This window comes from Mus caroli, chromosome 15, assembly GCF_900094665.2.
Source record: "Mus caroli chromosome 15, CAROLI_EIJ_v1.1, whole genome shotgun sequence".
Taxonomy (NCBI): Eukaryota; Metazoa; Chordata; class Mammalia; order Rodentia; family Muridae; genus Mus; species Mus caroli.
The window spans coordinates 92,456,318-92,473,821 of NC_034584.1; the positions used below are offsets into that span (position 1 = coordinate 92,456,318).

Genomic DNA, 17,504 nt, shown 5'->3' on the forward strand with positions numbered 1-17,504 from the left:
TTTTCTAGACAGGGTTTCTCTGTAGCCCTGGCTGGCCTCAACAGAAATCGGCCTGCCTCTGCTGGGATTAAAGGCATACATCACCACGCCCAGCTCTTTTTTTTTTAAGATTTTTATTTATATATGAGTAGACTAAAGCTGCCTTCAGACACACCAGAAGAGGGCATCAGATCCCATTACAGATGGTTGTGAGCCACCATGTGGTTGTTGGGAATTGAACTCAGGACCTCAGGAAAAAGAGTCAGTGCTTATCTTAACCGCTGAGCCATCTCTCCAGCCCAAAGGACATCCACGGTTGTCCTTCAGCGCGTGCACGCGCGCGCGCGCGCGCACACACACACACACACACACACGCCATACCCACATGCACAACGGAATGGGCGGGAGGCAGAAAGATGGTTCAGCAGGCCGACAGGCTTGCCAGTAAATACAACAACCTGAGTCTGACCCAAAGGTTGCCCTCTAGTCTTCATGTGTGTGCTCTGACAGTTGCCTTCTCCCACAGACACAAATAAGTGTACTTTTTAAAAGATTTGTTTATTTTATGTATATGAATACACTGTAGCTGTACAGATGGTTGTGAGCCACCATGTGGTTGCTGGGATTTGAACTCAGGACCTTCGGAAAAGCAGTCAGTGCTCTTAACCACTGAGCCATCTCTCCAGGCCAAATGTAATTTTTAAAATTTGAAAACCACTAGCTGGGACACTGGCACTGACACTGGCTAAGAGCTGGACACACAGCGAGACCCTATCTGAAATCAGAACAAAACCCCAACTCCTAGGGGTCCGAAAGAGGACTCAGCCGTGAAGAAGACGCGTGGCTCCTGCAGAGGACGCGAGTTCAGTCAGTATCTCCATGGTAGCTCACACATGCCTGAGATGCCTCCCTTCTCACCTTCATGGGCACCAGGCACACATGCTGCACACACACATACACGCAAAACACTTAAACACAGGAAAATAAAAAGCCTGAAAACAAAACAGGATGATGGGCAAGCATCCCCCTCATCCAAGAAAACATCAAAGCAGCATCAAAGCTCTAGTTGCTGTGAGGCTGAGGCAGGAGAATCAGACTGTAGGCCAGCCTAGGCTACATAGCGAGGCTCACAACAGCCTCCCACCTAACAAATAATAAAAACAAACTAGATAGAGCAGAGGAACAGGAGAAAACAGGCCCTCTAAGGACAAGCCAGTGGATCAAAAGTGTTCTAGCCGTATACTTGTGTCTTAAAATGACATATAAAACTTGCCATTTGGGGGCTGGTGAGATGGCTCAGCAGGTAAGAGCACCCGACTGCTCTTCCAAAGGTCCGGAGTTCAAATCCCAGCAACCACATGGTGGCTCACAACCATCCGTAACAAGATCTGACTCCCTCTTCTGGTGTGTCTGAAGACAGCTACAGTGTACTTACATATAATAAATAAATAAATATATAAAAAAAAAAAAAAAAAAAAAAAAAAACTTGCCATTTTAGCCGGGCATGGTGGCACACACCTTTAATCCCGGCACTTGGGAGGCAGAGGCAGGCGATTTCTGAGTTCAAGGCCAGCCTGGTCTACAAAGTGAGTTCCAGGACAGCCAGGGCTATACAGAGAAACCCTGTCTCGAAAAACTCAAAATCAACAACAAAAAAACCTTGTCATCTTGACTGTTTTCACCTTAACTGGTTCAGTGACGCTAACACACTTACACCGCAGTGCAAACACCACCATTACTCACGTGCACACGTTCCCAACTCTCCAAAGTGAGCCAGCCTGCAGCTAGGACACAAGCTGCCCGCACACGTGCTGGAGATGCAGCACTTGCCTCCAACTGCAGCGCAGCAGGAAGGAGCCTCCTCCCTCCATGGAGCACTGGCAGCTGCCACTCCTCTCTGGCGTGTGTGCACAGAACTGTGGAACATGTGTGGAGGTCACAGGCCAAGTCTGAATAATTGGTTCTTTTCTTCTACCACACAGGTTCCAAGGACCTGACTCGGGTTGTCAGGCGGGATGATAAGCACTTTATCCACTAAGCAATCTCATTGTCCCCTTCTATACAGATTGGTCTGTCAGCTTGACACACCCTGTAATCATCTCTGAAGAGGGTAACTCCACTGATAAAATGCTTCCATCAGACTGGCCTGTAGGCAGGTCTGTAAGACACTGTCATGACTGGTGAATGATGTAAGAGGTCCATTGCAGACAGCGTCACCTGCAGGAAGGTGGTCCTGGGTTATACAGAAGGCAGGCTGAGCAAGCCATGGGAGCAGGCCAGCAACATGGTCCTCCATGGTCTCTGTATTAGCTCCTGCCTCCAGGTTTCTGCTTTGAAGTCCCTTCATGATAAACTACAAGCGGTAAGGGGAAATAAACCTTTTCTCTCCAGATTGCTTTCCATTGGGGTCTTTGTTCTGGTGACATAAAACTGTGACAGCTTTCCTCTTCCTGTACTTACTACTTTAATATTCTACCTCATGTGAGAGCCGCATCTGCCTTCTGATACCTGGCTTACTTCAATCACATCTCTTGCTACTTTAATAAATTCAAGGACATTCTCAGCTGCATACCAAGTTCAAGGCTCCCTGGGCTAAAACCTCTCTCTGGAAAAAAATAAATCCTAGCTGGGTGTAGTGTGGTGGGATATGTCTTCAACCCCAGAATTCAGGAGGCAAGGCAAGGCAAGAGGATCTTTGTGAATTTGAAGTCCAGCCTAGTCCACATAATAAGTTCCAAGCCAGCCAGGACTACAAAGTGAGACTCCTGTCTCAAAACAAACAAACAAAAATCCATAAAACCTTTGAGCCAGAGAGATGGCTCTGTGGGTAAGATCACTGCGCTGTTTTAAGCTGGCTATAGTGGCACCTGCCTTATTTTATGTGTATGAAGCTATGTGTGTATGTATGACTGTGCACCATAAGGGTGTCTGGTACCTGCAAAGGACAGAAGAGGAAGGTGGACCCTGGAACTGGAGCTAAGCCATCTCACCAACCCCTGCTCTGTTTTCTATTTCTTAAAATCTGAACCGCTTCCACATGCTCTAAACCCAGCTGTTCTGTGGTGCTGTTATCTCCAGCTGCCTAGGAGAGCCTACGCTGTGCTTCCCTCACTAAACAACTGGTCCAGCTTGAGGCCTACACCACAGGGTGAGCCCAAGCCTGACACTGCCTGGCTGGCTAAGAACCAGAGGATGGATCAGAACCAAACACAACTGGAAAGAAGTTAATGAACTGGTTCCTAGTGACATTCTGTCATCCTCATAGATCAGTGCCCGCCACTGATAGGAGCAGATGCTGAAACCTTCAGCCAAACATTAGGCAGAGCGCCAGGAACTGTGAAGAAGGGAAGGAGGACTGTAGGTGCCAGAGAGGTCCGGACACCATGAGAACAAGGCCCACAGAATAAACTAAGCAGGGCTCATAGGGGCTTACAGGGACTGACGCGACAATCAGGGCGCCTGCATGGGTCTGAGCCAGGTTCTCTGTGTTATGGTTGTTAGCTTAGTATTTTTGTGGGACTCCTAACAGTGGAAGTCGGGGGTGTCGTTCACCTGCTCTGGGGACCCTTTTCCTCCTACGGCATTGTCCAGCCCTGATATGAGGGTTTGTGCCTAGTCTTAGTGTAACTTGTCATGCCGTGTTCAGCTGATATCCCTGGGAGGCCTGCTCTTTTCTAAAGGGAAATGGAGGAATGGATCAGGGGAGGGGAGGGGGAGAAGGACTGGAAGGAATGAAGGGAGGGAAATTGTGGCTGGGATATAATAAGAGAAAGAATAAAAAAAAAAAAAGAAAAGGAAAGGAAAAAAAACACTAAAAATATATCAGTGACCTTGGGTAGAGCGAGGAAAGCCTTAAACCCAATCTGACCTCTGGGTACAGATCAAGGAGCTCACAGTGAACAGGTCGAACAGAAAGCCAGAATCTGGACAAGGTCAACCACTACAGCAGAAACTAAGCGGGGCTGGAGCGAAGGGTCACTGGTTGAGAGCACTGGCAGCTCAAGAGGACCCAAGTTGAATTCTTGACACCAATATGGCAGCTTACAACTGTGTTACCCAATCCCAGGAGATCAGACACTCTCTGACCTGCACTGCAGGCATATGGTACAGATATGCACACAGCCAAACACCCGTATACTGTATTTTTCTCCTGTTTAAAGAGCCTAAAGAAACAGTAAAGTGTAGTCCATTCAACTTGTCTGCCTCACTCTCCAGAGGTAAAGCTTCCCAAAGTGCCTCTGATGCATTCATTCCACATCAGCTGGAGTCACGGATCACAAAGGCCATGGGTGCCTAGGCAGGACTTCGGTGACTGGGCCTGCAGAGCCACCCATCAGCTCAGATGTCTAGTCGCTGTCCTATGATCACTTCCTGTGCATGCTGTAATAGAGGGCAGGGCTGGGATCCCAGCACTGACTCTGCCCTTCATCTGCAAAGGCTGCCACGTGCTTCCCGTTCCTGCACAGGCACAAGGACTGACACTCTGCAAATGGCTCCACTGAGGATGACAGGGCATTTGTCATGTCTGTCAGGCAGAAAGGAAGCCACCTGTGGCCCCCAGTCCCTCTCCTGAATTTGACAACTAGGAAAGTGGTTTTCATGTTCTCAGACTCTAGTGTTCCTGAGGACTGAGAGCCTGCCAAGACACAGGGATGGTGTGTGCCTGTAATCACAGCACATGGGAGGCAGAACCAGGCCACTGTGGTCTGCATTACAAATTTAGGACAGTTTAGAATGCATACACACTTCTCTCAAAAAGGGTCGAGATGGCTTATCAGGTAAAGCGCTTACTACCAAGCCTGGAAATCTGAGGCCAACACCCAGGATTCACATGGTGGAAGGAGAAAAATAACAATTCTCTCTCTCTCTCTCTCTCTCTCTCTCTCACACACACACACACACACACACACACACACAGAGGCATGTACTCTCTCACACATGCACACACGGAGTAACTTTTTTTGTTTTTGTTTTTTGTTTGTTTGTTTGTTTTTTGAGACAGGGTTTCTCTGTATAGCCCTGGCTGTCCTGGAACTCACTTTGTAGACCAGGCTGGCCTCAAACTCAAGAGATCCATCTGCCTCTGCCTCCCAAGGGCTGGGATTAAAAGCGTGCTCCACCATGCCTGGCTGTAACTTTTTTTTTTTAAGTGAAAGTAAATAAAACATACATTTTTTTTTAGAAGTGGAACCAGAGACAGCTGGTTAGTGAAGAGCATGCGCTGCTCTTTGGAGGACCAGGTCAGGTTCTCAGCACTCATGTGGTAGCTCACAGCCAACTCTAACTCCAGTCCAACCTCCACAAGGCACCACACACGTGGTGCACATATAGAGACATGTAAGCAAAGTATGCACACAAAAATAAACTTTGTTTCCAAGACAGGGTTTCTCTGTGTAGCCCTGGCTGCCTTGGAACTCACTCTGTAGACCAGGCTGGCCTTGAACTCAGAAATCCACCTGCCTCTGCCTCCTGAGTGCTGGGATTAAAACAGGCCACCACCACCTGGCAAGTCTTTTTTAAATAACCAAGAAAAGGTCCAATTATACTTGAAGAAGAAAGAGGAAAGCAGCAGCAGCAGCAAGCAGTCTGGGAAGAAGAGACCACAAATACAAAGGTTTTCATTATGTTCCCCACTCGCCCCAGTACCGTAACAGCCCACTTCCTCAATAAAACATTTTGTGTACTATAGTTTACAGTTCTACCTAAGGTGAAGTCTAAACGTTTTATTCAAAAACAGAAACAGGCCTGGGAATGTAGCTTGGTCAGTGGAGTGCTTGGCTGGCATGCACAGGCCAAGGGCTCGGTCCCCAGCACTGATAAAGCGGGGTTGTTACATCTACCTGCAATCCCAGCACCACAGAGGTAGAGGCAGAAGGAGCATTAGGTCAAAGACTTCATCAACTGCATGGCTAGCTTGAGGCTAGCCTGGGCTACACAAGACCCTATCTCACACACATCTTTTTTTTTTCAACAGAAAGCAAATATCCTCTTGCATCTAACTTCATTTTAGATGTAAACATTCATAATTGCTGCCCACACATAAGGGTATGTATGACGGGCTCTATCAGCAATGGGAGAGCAAAAAGGCACCGAGACCCGTCACACTGTTATGACTCTTTTTGGAGATAGACAACCCTCAAGTCTTAAGCCATTTCATTCTAACAGATCCTTTCTAGAAATCTGTTAAGAGCCGGGCAGTGGTGGCACAGGCCTTTAATCCCAGCACTCGGGAGGCAGAGGCAGGCGGATTTCTGAGTTCGAGGCCAGTCTGGTCAACATAATGAGTTCCAGGACAGCCAGGGGCTACACAGAGAAACCCTGTCTCCCCCACTTAAAAAAAAAAAAAAAAAAAAGAAATCTGTAAGAAAAGGTCACACCTTGGACAATATTTTCCCAAACTAGAATATGAACCCTTCACTTTCAAAAAAAAAAGAAAAGAAAAAGAAAAGCACACAAATGTTTGCAGCTGGCAGTGGTGGCACAGGCCTTTAATTCCAGCACTCAGGAGGCAGAGGTGGGAGGGGAGGGCTGGAGCAGGCTCTGTGACTGAGCACAGGCTGCTCTTCCAGAGGAAGCAGGATCAGTTCTCAGCTCTGACACGCAGCTTTAAATTATCTGTAACTTCTGTTCCAGGGGATCTGACAGCTCTTCTGAGCTCCTCTAGCCCCTACATGTGTGGTACACAGGCACATGTGTAGCCAAACACCGAGACACAGGAAAGTTAGAAATACTAAAAGACTGGCCATCCATCCATCCATCCATCCATCCATCCATCTATCCATCCATAGATGGGGTCTCATCATATAGCTCTGGCTGGCCGGGAACAAATTCTGTAGACCAGGCTGGTCTTGAACTCAGAGATCTCTGCCTGCCTCTGACTCCCTAGCACTGGAATTAAAGGTGGGTACACTCCTGGAGAGTGGGGAGTGTACACATGAGTGGAGATAGAAGCCACAAGAGACTGTGCCTTGGGTCACCTAGAGCTCAAGTCAAGAGAGAGAAAATGTCCAATATGGGCACTATAGGACCAGCTGGAGGACCATCTCTCTAGTTTATTTACACTTCAATCCCGTGCACATGTGGTAAATGGAGGCAGGTGTGCACCATGTCCCATATGGAGGTTAAAGAACAACTTGAGCACTGGTTCTTTCCTGGGTTCCAGGACTCAAACTCAGGTCTTCAGGCTAGGCTTCAAGTGCCCTTACCTACGCCAAGCCAGTGGTTCGCAATTTTCCTAACACTGTGACCCTTAAACACAGTTCTGCATGTTGTGCTGACCCCCAGACATAAAATTATCTCGTTGCTACTGCATAACTGTAATTTTGCAACTGTTATAAGTTGTAAATATCTGATATTTCCTATGATTTAGGTGACCCACAGGTTGAGAACCACTGTGTTAAGCCCAAAGCCTCACTGCCCCTGAAGCCCTCATTTTGTTTGTTTGTTTGTTTGGTTGGTTTTTAAGGATAGGGTCTCAGTGCCAAGAAACTGCTCAGCTGTTCAGAGCACTGGCTGCTCTTTCAGAGGACCTCAATTCAATTCCCAGCACCCACATGGCAGCTCACAACTGTCTGTAACTCCAGTTCCAGGGGATCTGGCGCCTTCACTCACATACATGCAGGCAAAACACCAATGCGCATAGAAAAAAAATGATTTAAGATCACATAAGTAAAATAAAGATAGGAACTCGCTGTGCAAGTCAGCCTGGCCTTAAGCTCAGAGTGCTGCCTCAGATCTGCCTCTACCTCCTGAGTGCTGGGACTAATGGTGTCACCATGTCCACGAAGCCCTCACTTTTCTGGGAACGCTTCCCTAACATTCTCAGATTCCTTTTATTATAGAAGAGTTTCGTTAGCTCTCCACCTAATCACCACAGATCTCACCATGGAGAAGGCTTGACAGGAAATTAAGGATAGCACAATCTCTGGACCTTGACACAGTATGTGTGAGACAGACAGAGCTTAACATTTTCAAAGAACAGAACTGAAAAGTTAGTCAGCAGTGACCCCGAATTCCCAGAAAACAGAACCTCTAAATTCTACCAGGATGTTCAGTCACCACCTGCAAGTCACCTCCACTCTTGAGATTTTTGTTTTGTTACACAGGGTCTCATTTATCCCAGGCTGGCCTCAAACTCAGTGTGTAGCTGAAAATGACTTTTTTTTTTTTTTTTAAGAATTATGCATTTATGGCTTCTGGTGCTTTGCTTACAGAGATGCCCGTGCTCCCGCTTTGTGCCGGGTGACCGTGTGAATGTTGGGCATCAAGTCCAGGTCCTCTAGAAGAACAGTCTACACTGTTAACTACTGAGCCATCTCTCCAGCCCCAATCTTTAACTTTTTGTTTGTTTGTTTTTTGAGACAGGGTTTCTCTGTGTAGCCCTGGCTGTCCTGGAATTCACTCTGTAGACCAGGCTGGCCTTGAACTCAGAAATCCGCCTGCCTCTGCCTCCCAAGTGCTGGTATTAAAGGCATGCGCTACCTCGCCCGGCTCCAATCTTTAACTTCTGATCCCCCCAACCTCTGATCTCCCATGAGTAGCGGCACCATACCCACTGGGTATGGAACACCAGGGTTGTCCTTACCAAGGAAGCACTCTGCCAACTAAGCCCCAGCCTGCCCCAGCCTTATAAGATTTATTTACTTTATTTCAGCACATCCATGCTTTGTCTTCATGTCAGTGTACCCTGCGCCTGCCTGGTGCCCACGAAGCCAGGATGACACCGGGTCCCCGGAACTGACTAAGGATGGTTTGGAGCCCGCAGGTGGATGCTGCCGAAGCAAACTTGGAGCCTTCTGTAAGAACAAATGCTCTTAACTGATGAGCCATCTCTTCAGCCTCATCCTTTTTTTTTTTTTTTAAATTAAATTATACGTGTGTGCATGCAGGTTTGGTTGGGTCTCCTGGAGCTGAGCTGCAGGTGTTGTGGCTCGGGAAGCAGGAGCTGGGAACTCAACTCCAGTCCTCTGAACTAGAGCCAACCGAGTCTAGCACTGTGCCAATTGGGAGGGGAGACGGTTCGTTATTCAAACAAGGTCTCTCCTGGCATCTGCTGGCCTCCACCTTTCAAGTACTAGGATCACATGCTGTCTTACTTGTCACACGCAGTTATGGAATGACTTTTCTTAAAAGAATCTATTTTTCTTTTCTTTTCACATCATTTTTGTCTGGAAGCCAGAGACTGGCGATGAAAGAATCCGTTCTCTCCTTCTACCTTGTGGACCTGGGGCAGGAGTACGGAATCAGACTCAGGTCTTCAAGCTTGCTGGCAGGAGCTTTCCTCCACTGAGCCAGCCAGCCAGCCAGCCCTCCAGTGGCCTTTCTAAGCAACACTACTCTGCATCACCGCACGCCCTTGCATCCAAGAGGATGTTCTCGGCCCCTGCCCTGCTCCAGCTTCACCTCTCCCCGAAGCATTACGTGCTACGGCTATGAGCTGATACAGACAAGAATAAAACATTACCACTCACGAGGCACTGAGTATAGTCACTGTAACAACTGTCCCTTCACATAGGCCCACCCTGCTCTTCTACTAACTAGCTCTCTTTTACAGCAGCCCTGCCTGAGTTTTGGTGCCACACTATATGACGGTGGGCAGTTAGCACTTGCTGTGTGCCCTATGCAGTACTCAGGACTTTACACTTATCATCTCATTTAACTCTCACGACAGCCTGCTAGGTAGCTGCTACCATGACCCTCCTTATGCACAAGGAAAAATGAAACTTAAGTGCAAACAAGTAAGTTATCACATGTATACAACAGGACAGCATGGGACAGCTCGGGACAGCACAGGCAGGAGGTGAGCCTGACCCCATCTTGTCTGTCTTTACAACCCAGCTTCAATCACTGAGGCATCCCGCCTCTAAGCACACTGTTAGCCAAAGCACTGGTGTGCTCTGACTCACAGGCCTCTTGGTATCTACTTCCAAAGCTATGTGAGGAAGCAGATTCCAGTTTCTGTCAGCTACAGCCTCAACTTTAACAACCCTGGTTTTAAAGAAGTTTCTCCTTCTCGTCAATAGAGAACTCCTTCCCCTCGCTGTACGTGCTGAAAGGGGTTCAGATGAACACACACTTAAGGCTTGAGAATACTTCTAACAAGACTTCTCAATTGTTCAACTACCTCCAAATGTGTCAGGGTTTTCTTGGGTTTTATTTTGTTTTGAGACAGTCTTGCTATGTAACCCAGGCTGGCCTAACTCTACCTGCCGACTACATCTTCCTAGCGTTGAGATTACAGACCTGTCACCACATCTGGCCCTCCTCACCTCTTCCTTAAGCAGTAGCTAGAAACCTTGCGCAGTTCTATACATTGCTATCCTGTGTTCTTACAAAAGCAAGATTCAAATCCAGCCTGTCTCAAAAAAGGAAGTAAGGGTCTGCCTCGGTTCCCAGGTCAACCTCAGCACTCCAGAGACAGAGGCAGGCAGCTGGTAGGTTGAGGAGAGCAAGGGGACTGCATCTCAAACAAACAAAGGAGTAAGGGAGGAGGAAAGGAAGGAGAGAAAGAAGGAAAACTGTGCAGGAGTGACTGTGTGACACCTGGGAGCTGTCTCCAGCTGCCTCCAAGGTCAGTGACTCATTGTGTGAAAAGCTGAATGTAAGTGGATGGGCCTTTCTTAAAACGGCCTTTAACAATGTACTCAAGCGCAGGTCCGACATGCCAAAGGCCAACCCAATGGCCACTGCAGCACACAGTGGGGATACTATCCCCAAACAGGTCTAAGACAAAATGGCAGCAAAGACAGTTCCCTATGTCCCTGCCTGGGGTCAGAGATGGAGGTATGCAGAGACTAGATTCTATCCTCAAGCAATCAGACTCCTGCAGCAGATCTCCTCCCAATAAAACTTTCATGCCATGGACCCAAGGGTGACCCAATGCAACAGCGGCAGAGACGGGTTTTACATTACCCCCGTCACCCTAATGACCTCACTATTTTCTTCTTAGTCCTGACCACATACATAACCCACCACATTCTTCCTGGCCCAGAGGAACCCCCCCCCCCCCCAAAAAAAAAAAAAAAAAAAAAAGAACAAGTCTCTCCAAAAAGAGAGTTACGACTTAACTAAAGGACCCTGAGGTTTTAACAGGGAACTTCACCTCCCCACCTCCCCCTCTTTCCTTCAAAGGACTGGCATAAGCAAAGGCTTCATTTTCTGTTCCGGGAATCCTGGTACTTCCTAGAGAAAGAAAGCGGATTGGAAGGCACAAACTCAGGGCCAGTGACAAGCTGCTCCCTCCTTCGGTGACACCGCCCCCGCTCCGCCTGGGGGAGGAAGGCCCCACCTCTCTCCTCCGAGCTAGCTCAGGTCCCCCTCCCCCGTCTCCAGACTCCTCTCCACCCTCTCCCCACCTGCTGCCCTCTTCCCAACACCCCAGAGCAGAGCGCCACCTCCGTGAGGACCGTGCGCAGCCAGCCGAGCCCCACCAGTAGGCCCTGATGCTAAGCCCCGGCCCCCCACGCCTCGCGCTGGGTGAGGGAGGAGAATAACCACGGCAAGGCACGGCACCGCTTTTCTTTGGTTCCCCCCACAGCTCGGGCGGGGGAGGGAGAGAGAAAAGGCAGCGTTCCTCGCAGCCCTTTAAACCCAAGGAAAAGAGAGCCAAACAGCCACACCGCCCCCGCGTCCCCTCCCACTGGTCAGCCTGCCTCCCCCTCGTCCCCAGCCCTCCCAAGCTCCCCTCTGCAGCCCAGGTCGCCCCCTCGGGGGAGGCGGAGGACAAATCCGTGTGCGCCCCCCGCCCCCACCCCAGCTCGGCGTCCTTCGGCTGCGGGGACAGGAGTGGGGCTGGGGTCCTCAAGCTCGGCGAGGATCACCCCCCACCCCAGCACCTCGCCCAGACGGGGCGAGCCGGACCGCGGCGGGGGGCCTCGGGCTCCCACCCTGACCCAGCCTCTTCCCTGCCCGGACCCGCCTTCCCTCCCCAGCTCCGAACCTGTTCCTGCTCCCTGCGCCGCGGCTGCCACCGCCGCCTCCGCCCCCGCAGGTTCCGCCCGGCTCTCCGGCCGCTGCCTCCCGCTCCGCAAGCCGACCCGACCGCGGCGAAGCTGGTCCTCTGGCCCGTTCCCCGGCTCCCTCCTGCCCGCCCTCCACCTAGCACCGGAAGCCGCGACGGCGACACGAGCTGTGCGGCGAACACCCACCCCCAGCCCGGGCTACTTCCCACCTCCACGATCGCGCGAGAAGTGCGCGGTAGCGAGCGGCAGTTCTCGCGAGACCCATCACCATGGCAGCGGCTGCAGCAAAAGCAGCCGGTGCTGAAGCTGAGCCTAGGCGGGGGCCTGTGTGGGGGCTGGAGGATCGGAAGGCACGGCGTGGAGAGGGGGCTGTGGGCACTGAGGTGAGGCTCCCGAGCCGAGCCGAGCGAGCTCCGGGACCTTGCCACATCCTGGCTGCGCTAGCCACAGGGCTCGGACCAGGGAGTCTCTGGGGTTTCTTAAGCAGAGCCCATGTGGAGCATGGAGGGTGAAAACGGTTGCTGTATCCTGCTCTAGTCCAGTTTTATTCCAAATAAACAGCGCATCACTCGCACCCCACCTGCTAATCCGCTCAGCTCCCTAGTTCCTAAGGATGCTTTCTTTTCTCTGAGATCCTTTCCCATAAAGGAAGAGGAGAAAGAACGATGCATTCGAGATATTAGAGGGAACATCTGGATCGGGGTCGTCTAGGAGGTTGAGGCTGAAAGGCAGAGGGCAGAAACTCAGAGGCGGCTCTCATGAAGTCTCTTTAGATGAGTCTGGATTTTAGTATCCCCAGGAAAGCGCACCCAGGACCCCCGCCATCCTTCCCTGACACTCATCTTTTGACGTGATGGAGACACTGCCTGAGACTCAAGACACAAGCTATGTTAGAATCTGAGCTAGAAGGGTCCTTGCCAGAAACACTGAACACTGCGTTCTTTAAATGCATCAAGTATAAGAGCTTGGTGCAATGTTATAACTCTTCTCTCCTTCCCAAACATAGGCTGGGAACAGAGTCTATCTCTTGTCACATCTGTCTCTGGTTTATACCTTTATACCAGTTTGTCTTCTCTTGTTTACCTCAAAAATTACAGGACTGGCTGGGGGCGGTGGTGGCACAGGCTTTTAATCCCAGCACTGGAGACTGGGGTGCAGAGGCAGGTGGATGTCTGCGAGTTAAAGGCCAGTCTGATTTACAGAGCAGGCTCCAGAACAGCAAGAGATGGTGAACAAAGAGATGGACAGCAAGGAGCTTGTTGATAACGAAGAGAATTATATTTGTCCCCACTCAGGACTCACTGCTGTTGAGAGCCTTTGTTAAGCTCTGGCTTTTGCTCATTGTTTGTTTCCCCCCCCCCATTTATTAACTGTGTGTGTGTGTGCTTGTATGAGAGATTGTGGGTACACTTGTGCTCCAGCAAGATGTGGAGGTTAGAGAAGACACCTTTCAGGAGTCGTTGTTCTTGACTTTTTTCCCTCGTTGGGCCAGGATCTCTGGTTTCTGCTGCTGTAGTGCACACTCTAGGCTAGCTCTGTGTGATTCTCCTGACATCATCCCCCATCTTGCTTTAGGAATGCTTTCATTACACCACAGGCATCCAGCATATATATGTGTGTGTGTTCTTGTTGTGTTTGAGACAGGGCTCACTATGTAGCCCCACCTGGCCTGGAATTCACTTTATAGACCAAGTTGGCATTGAACTCAAATGCAATCTGCTTGCCTCTGCCTCCTGAGTGCTTAGATTAAAGGTATTTGTCACACATCCAGCCAAATGGATTTATTTTTAACTGTACCTATGCACATATGTCTCTGTGTGTGAGAAAGTGCCTGTAAGTGTGGGTATCTGCTGCAGGGAGAAAAATGTAACATTCTCTGGAGACAAAGTTACAAGCAGTTGTTCCACGTGGGTGCTGGGAACCAGGTCCTCCAGGCCAGAGAGGTCAGTAAGAGCCTGATCGCCCTCCACCTTTTACAACAGGTTCTGGGGAACAAACTCGGGTCAAGCTTGTCTTGCTAGTACTTTTAATGGCTGAACTATCTCCCTAGCCCATATCCTGGGTTCTTAAAGGCAAGAGACTCCCCAAAATATAGTTACTGTGCTAGGTAGTTTTATGTCAGCTGGACTGCGGTTACAGAGTCATGCAGGAAGAGAGAACCTCAATTAAGAAAATGTCTTGCGGGCTGGTGAGATGGCTCAGTGGGTAAGAGCACCCGACTGCTCTTCCGAAGGTCCGGAGTTCAAATCCCAGCAACCACATGGTGGCTCACAACCATCCGCAATGAGATCTGGCGCCCTCTTCTGGAGTGTCTGAAGACAGCTACAGTGTACTTACATATAATCTGCTTGTGGACGTTGTACATCGTGGTGCGCACTAGGCTCCGCACCACGATGTACAACGTCCACAAGCAGGTTGTATGTTGTATAAGAAATCAGGCTGAGCCGGGCATGGTGGCGCACGCCTTTAATCCCAGCACTCGGGAGGCAGAGTCAGGCGGATTTCTGAGTTCGAGGCCAGCCTGGTCTACAGAGTGAGTTCCAGGACAGCCAGGGCTACACAGAGAAACTCTGTCTCGAAAAAACCGAAAAAAAAAAAAAAATCAGGCTGAGCCAGCCTATGTATAAGCAGCAATCTTCCGTGGCCTCTGCTTCTGTTTCTGCCTCCAGGTTCCTACCCTGAGTTCCGACTCAGTGATGAACTATAATAAACCCTTTCATCCCCGGGGTTGCATTTGGACAGTAGGAGTGAGATGTTGCTGTCACAGACCTGACCTTGTGTTTTGGGGAGGATTGTGGTGGCATCTGAACTCTGGGCTGGAAAAGCTGTTGTGTGCTCAGAGTTCCGTGGGCTGCTATGGGGACTTAGAAGATAATGCCAAGAGCAGTGCAGACGACAGAGGCCTGGCTTGGGAAGTTACAGGGAGAAATTGGAGAGTCCCTTAAGTCCCTTAAAGAGTCTAAGTCTCATATTTTGAATTAAGAGTCACTAAAGTGCACATGTGGTGGCTCACACCTTTAATCCCAGGGCACGGGGGGGGGGGGAGGGGAGGGGGCAAATGGATTGCTGTGAGTTCACAGCCAGAGTGATCAACATAGTAAGTTTCAGGCCAGCCAGGGCTATATAGAGGGACCCCAGCCAATAATAATAAAACAAACAAACAAACAAAAAATCCAAGAACAACTAAAGTGAAACTTACTTTTACTTAATTGATACTGGACAGCGGGGAGGCTGAAGACTCGGCTGTGATTAAGGAAAGAGCAATCCAGGGTAGTGGCACAGGCCTTTAATCCCAGCACTTGGGAAGCAGAGTCAGGTGGACCTCTGACTTCGAGGCCAGTCTGGTCTACTGTCACCACGTGGCAAGGTCAGGCAGGGGGGTGGGGGGGAAAACACAATCCAGCTGCAGCAGAGACCCAGCATTTTGGAGATGCCAGCACCGTGGGACAACTGCCAAGGACAGAGGAAACTGTGGAATAACGCTGCCCTGGGCCCAGGAGACAAGCTGGCAGAGTTGAGGCTATGGAGCACTTTGGGGCCCAAAGAACCATGAGGAGGCCCCAGCACTGGCCTTTTTACCGGGCTGGACTCTGGTTTTGCTTTGCTTTGTTTGTGATTGCCTTTTTGAAGTAATAATGTATGTAACTTATTTTTTTTTATCTCACAGGACTCCACGCTTAAGAAACTTCAGAATTTTACAGGGATTTTGAATGTTTTAGAAAAACATTGAACTTTAAAAGAGACTTCGGATGTTTCTAAAGAGACCGGGTTTCTTTATACCTTTGAATTGGTAACAAATATGGGAAACTTCAGCATTGGAATGTTTTATGTCATTATAACATGCCATGTTGAGGGTAACTGAGAAAGGAAAGGGTCTAGTTGAACAGTGATGTGTTTGTGTGTCATATTGACAAGAGGTCAACTGTACTGACTAGTTGATGACAACTTGATAGAAGTTACAATCATTTGGGAAGAGGAAGCCCCAATCAAGAAATGACCTCGGGCTGGTGAGATGGCTCAGTGGGTAAGAGCACCCGACTGCTCTTCTGAAGGTCCAGAGTTCAAATCCCAGCAACCACATGGTGGCTCACAACCATCCGCAACGAGATCTGGCGCCCTCTTCTGGAGTGTCTGAAGACAGCTACAGTGTACTTACATATAATAAATAAAATCTTTAAAAAAAAAAAAAAAAAGAAAAGAAATGACCTCACCAGATTGTGAGCCAACCTGCAAGGCATTTCTCTCGATTGATGATTGGCATGGAAGGGCCCAGGTCACTGTGGGCAGCACAACCTTTGAATTTTATGAATCAGGTGAGGGCTGACTAGCCGCTCAGAGGCTAAGGGGCCAGGCAGCTTTTTCCCAAGGACCTGGTTTGATTCACAGCATCCATATGGTGGCAGGCAACTGTCTGTGACTCTAGTCCCAGGCCCCATTCAGGCCTCTATGGACACTGTGTGTAGTATGTATGTGGTACACAAGCATACATGTAGGCAAAATACTCATGCACATAAAAATAAGTTCAATATCTGGGGAAAACATCAGGAAAGCAAGCTGAGCCAGCTACGGTGGTACACTGTTAGTCCCAGCACTCAGGAGGCAGAGCCAGGTGGATTTCTTTGAATTTGAGGCCAGGCTGGTCAACATAGCAAGTTCTAGGACAGTAGCCAGGCTTCCACAGAAAAGACCATTTATCAAAAAGAAAAAAGAAAAAAAAAGCCATGGGGAACAGGCCTCTGGGTAGCACTCCTCTATCGCTTCAGTTCCAGCCTCCAGGTTCCTACCCTGACTTCCTGTCCTGACATCCTTCAATACTATAGAATCTGTGAGGTGAAGTTAACCCTTTCCTCCTCAGCTTGTTTTTGGTCACAGTGTTTATCTCAGCAATAGAAACCTTAAGACCATTATGCATTCCTGCTGCGGTCGGTGGGTGCTCTGACATGCCTTTAGTGTGATTGTTAACATCTCCACTTCTCACCTAAAACTTTGTGATAACACTCCACCAGGTTAGGTCCCCACTCCCTTGCCTCCATATGCCTATGGACTGCTCACCCCACCCTAGTGCTTCCACAGCATGCCTCGTGGAACCTCAACAAGGAGAGGAAACCTAATGATGAAGACCTTGAGCCCTCCCACAAATGTATGGCAGAGTGAAAGGAAGACAAAAATGACTGACAGCTTCCTATGGTGGAAAGGGTGGGTGTGGCTGGAGAGACCCCCTCAGGTCTTCTGTCCTTCACCCTCTGGTGTGTGGGGAGCCAAGGGTCAGGAGAGGTTGGCCTGACACAAGCAGGGGTGGATAGAAGTGCTACTCCCCTGTAACCAGCTGCTCCACACCACTCTAAGCTTCCTAGCCATTTGGTCAAGGTAGGGCTCCTCCAGAGTGTGGTCTTTTCCCTCCCTCCAGCTGCCACCCGAGCCCAGTAAAAGCTGAAACTGTAGCCACCCACCAGTTCTGTGGGTTGCAAACTCCCACCCCACCACTGACCCCAGTCCTGGGCCTGAGCCCAGCGCCTGTGCCAGGAGGGGGTGTTGGCCCTGCTGACCAAATCCAATTGGAATTTG

The 17,504-nt window shown here is 49.5% G+C and overlaps 1 protein-coding gene across 1 annotated transcript in view; it reads right to left on the reverse strand.

The window, feature by feature from the left end:
• Positions 1-12,135, reverse strand: part of Arf3 (ADP ribosylation factor 3) — a 26,681-nt gene extending 14,546 nt beyond the window's left edge. The window contains exon 1 of the mRNA XM_021183439.2: positions 11,918-12,135. The gene's annotated coding sequence lies outside the window, so the exon portion shown is untranslated. The remainder of the gene's footprint in view (positions 1-11,917) is intronic.
• Between the last annotated feature and the right edge of the window lie 5,369 nt (positions 12,136-17,504).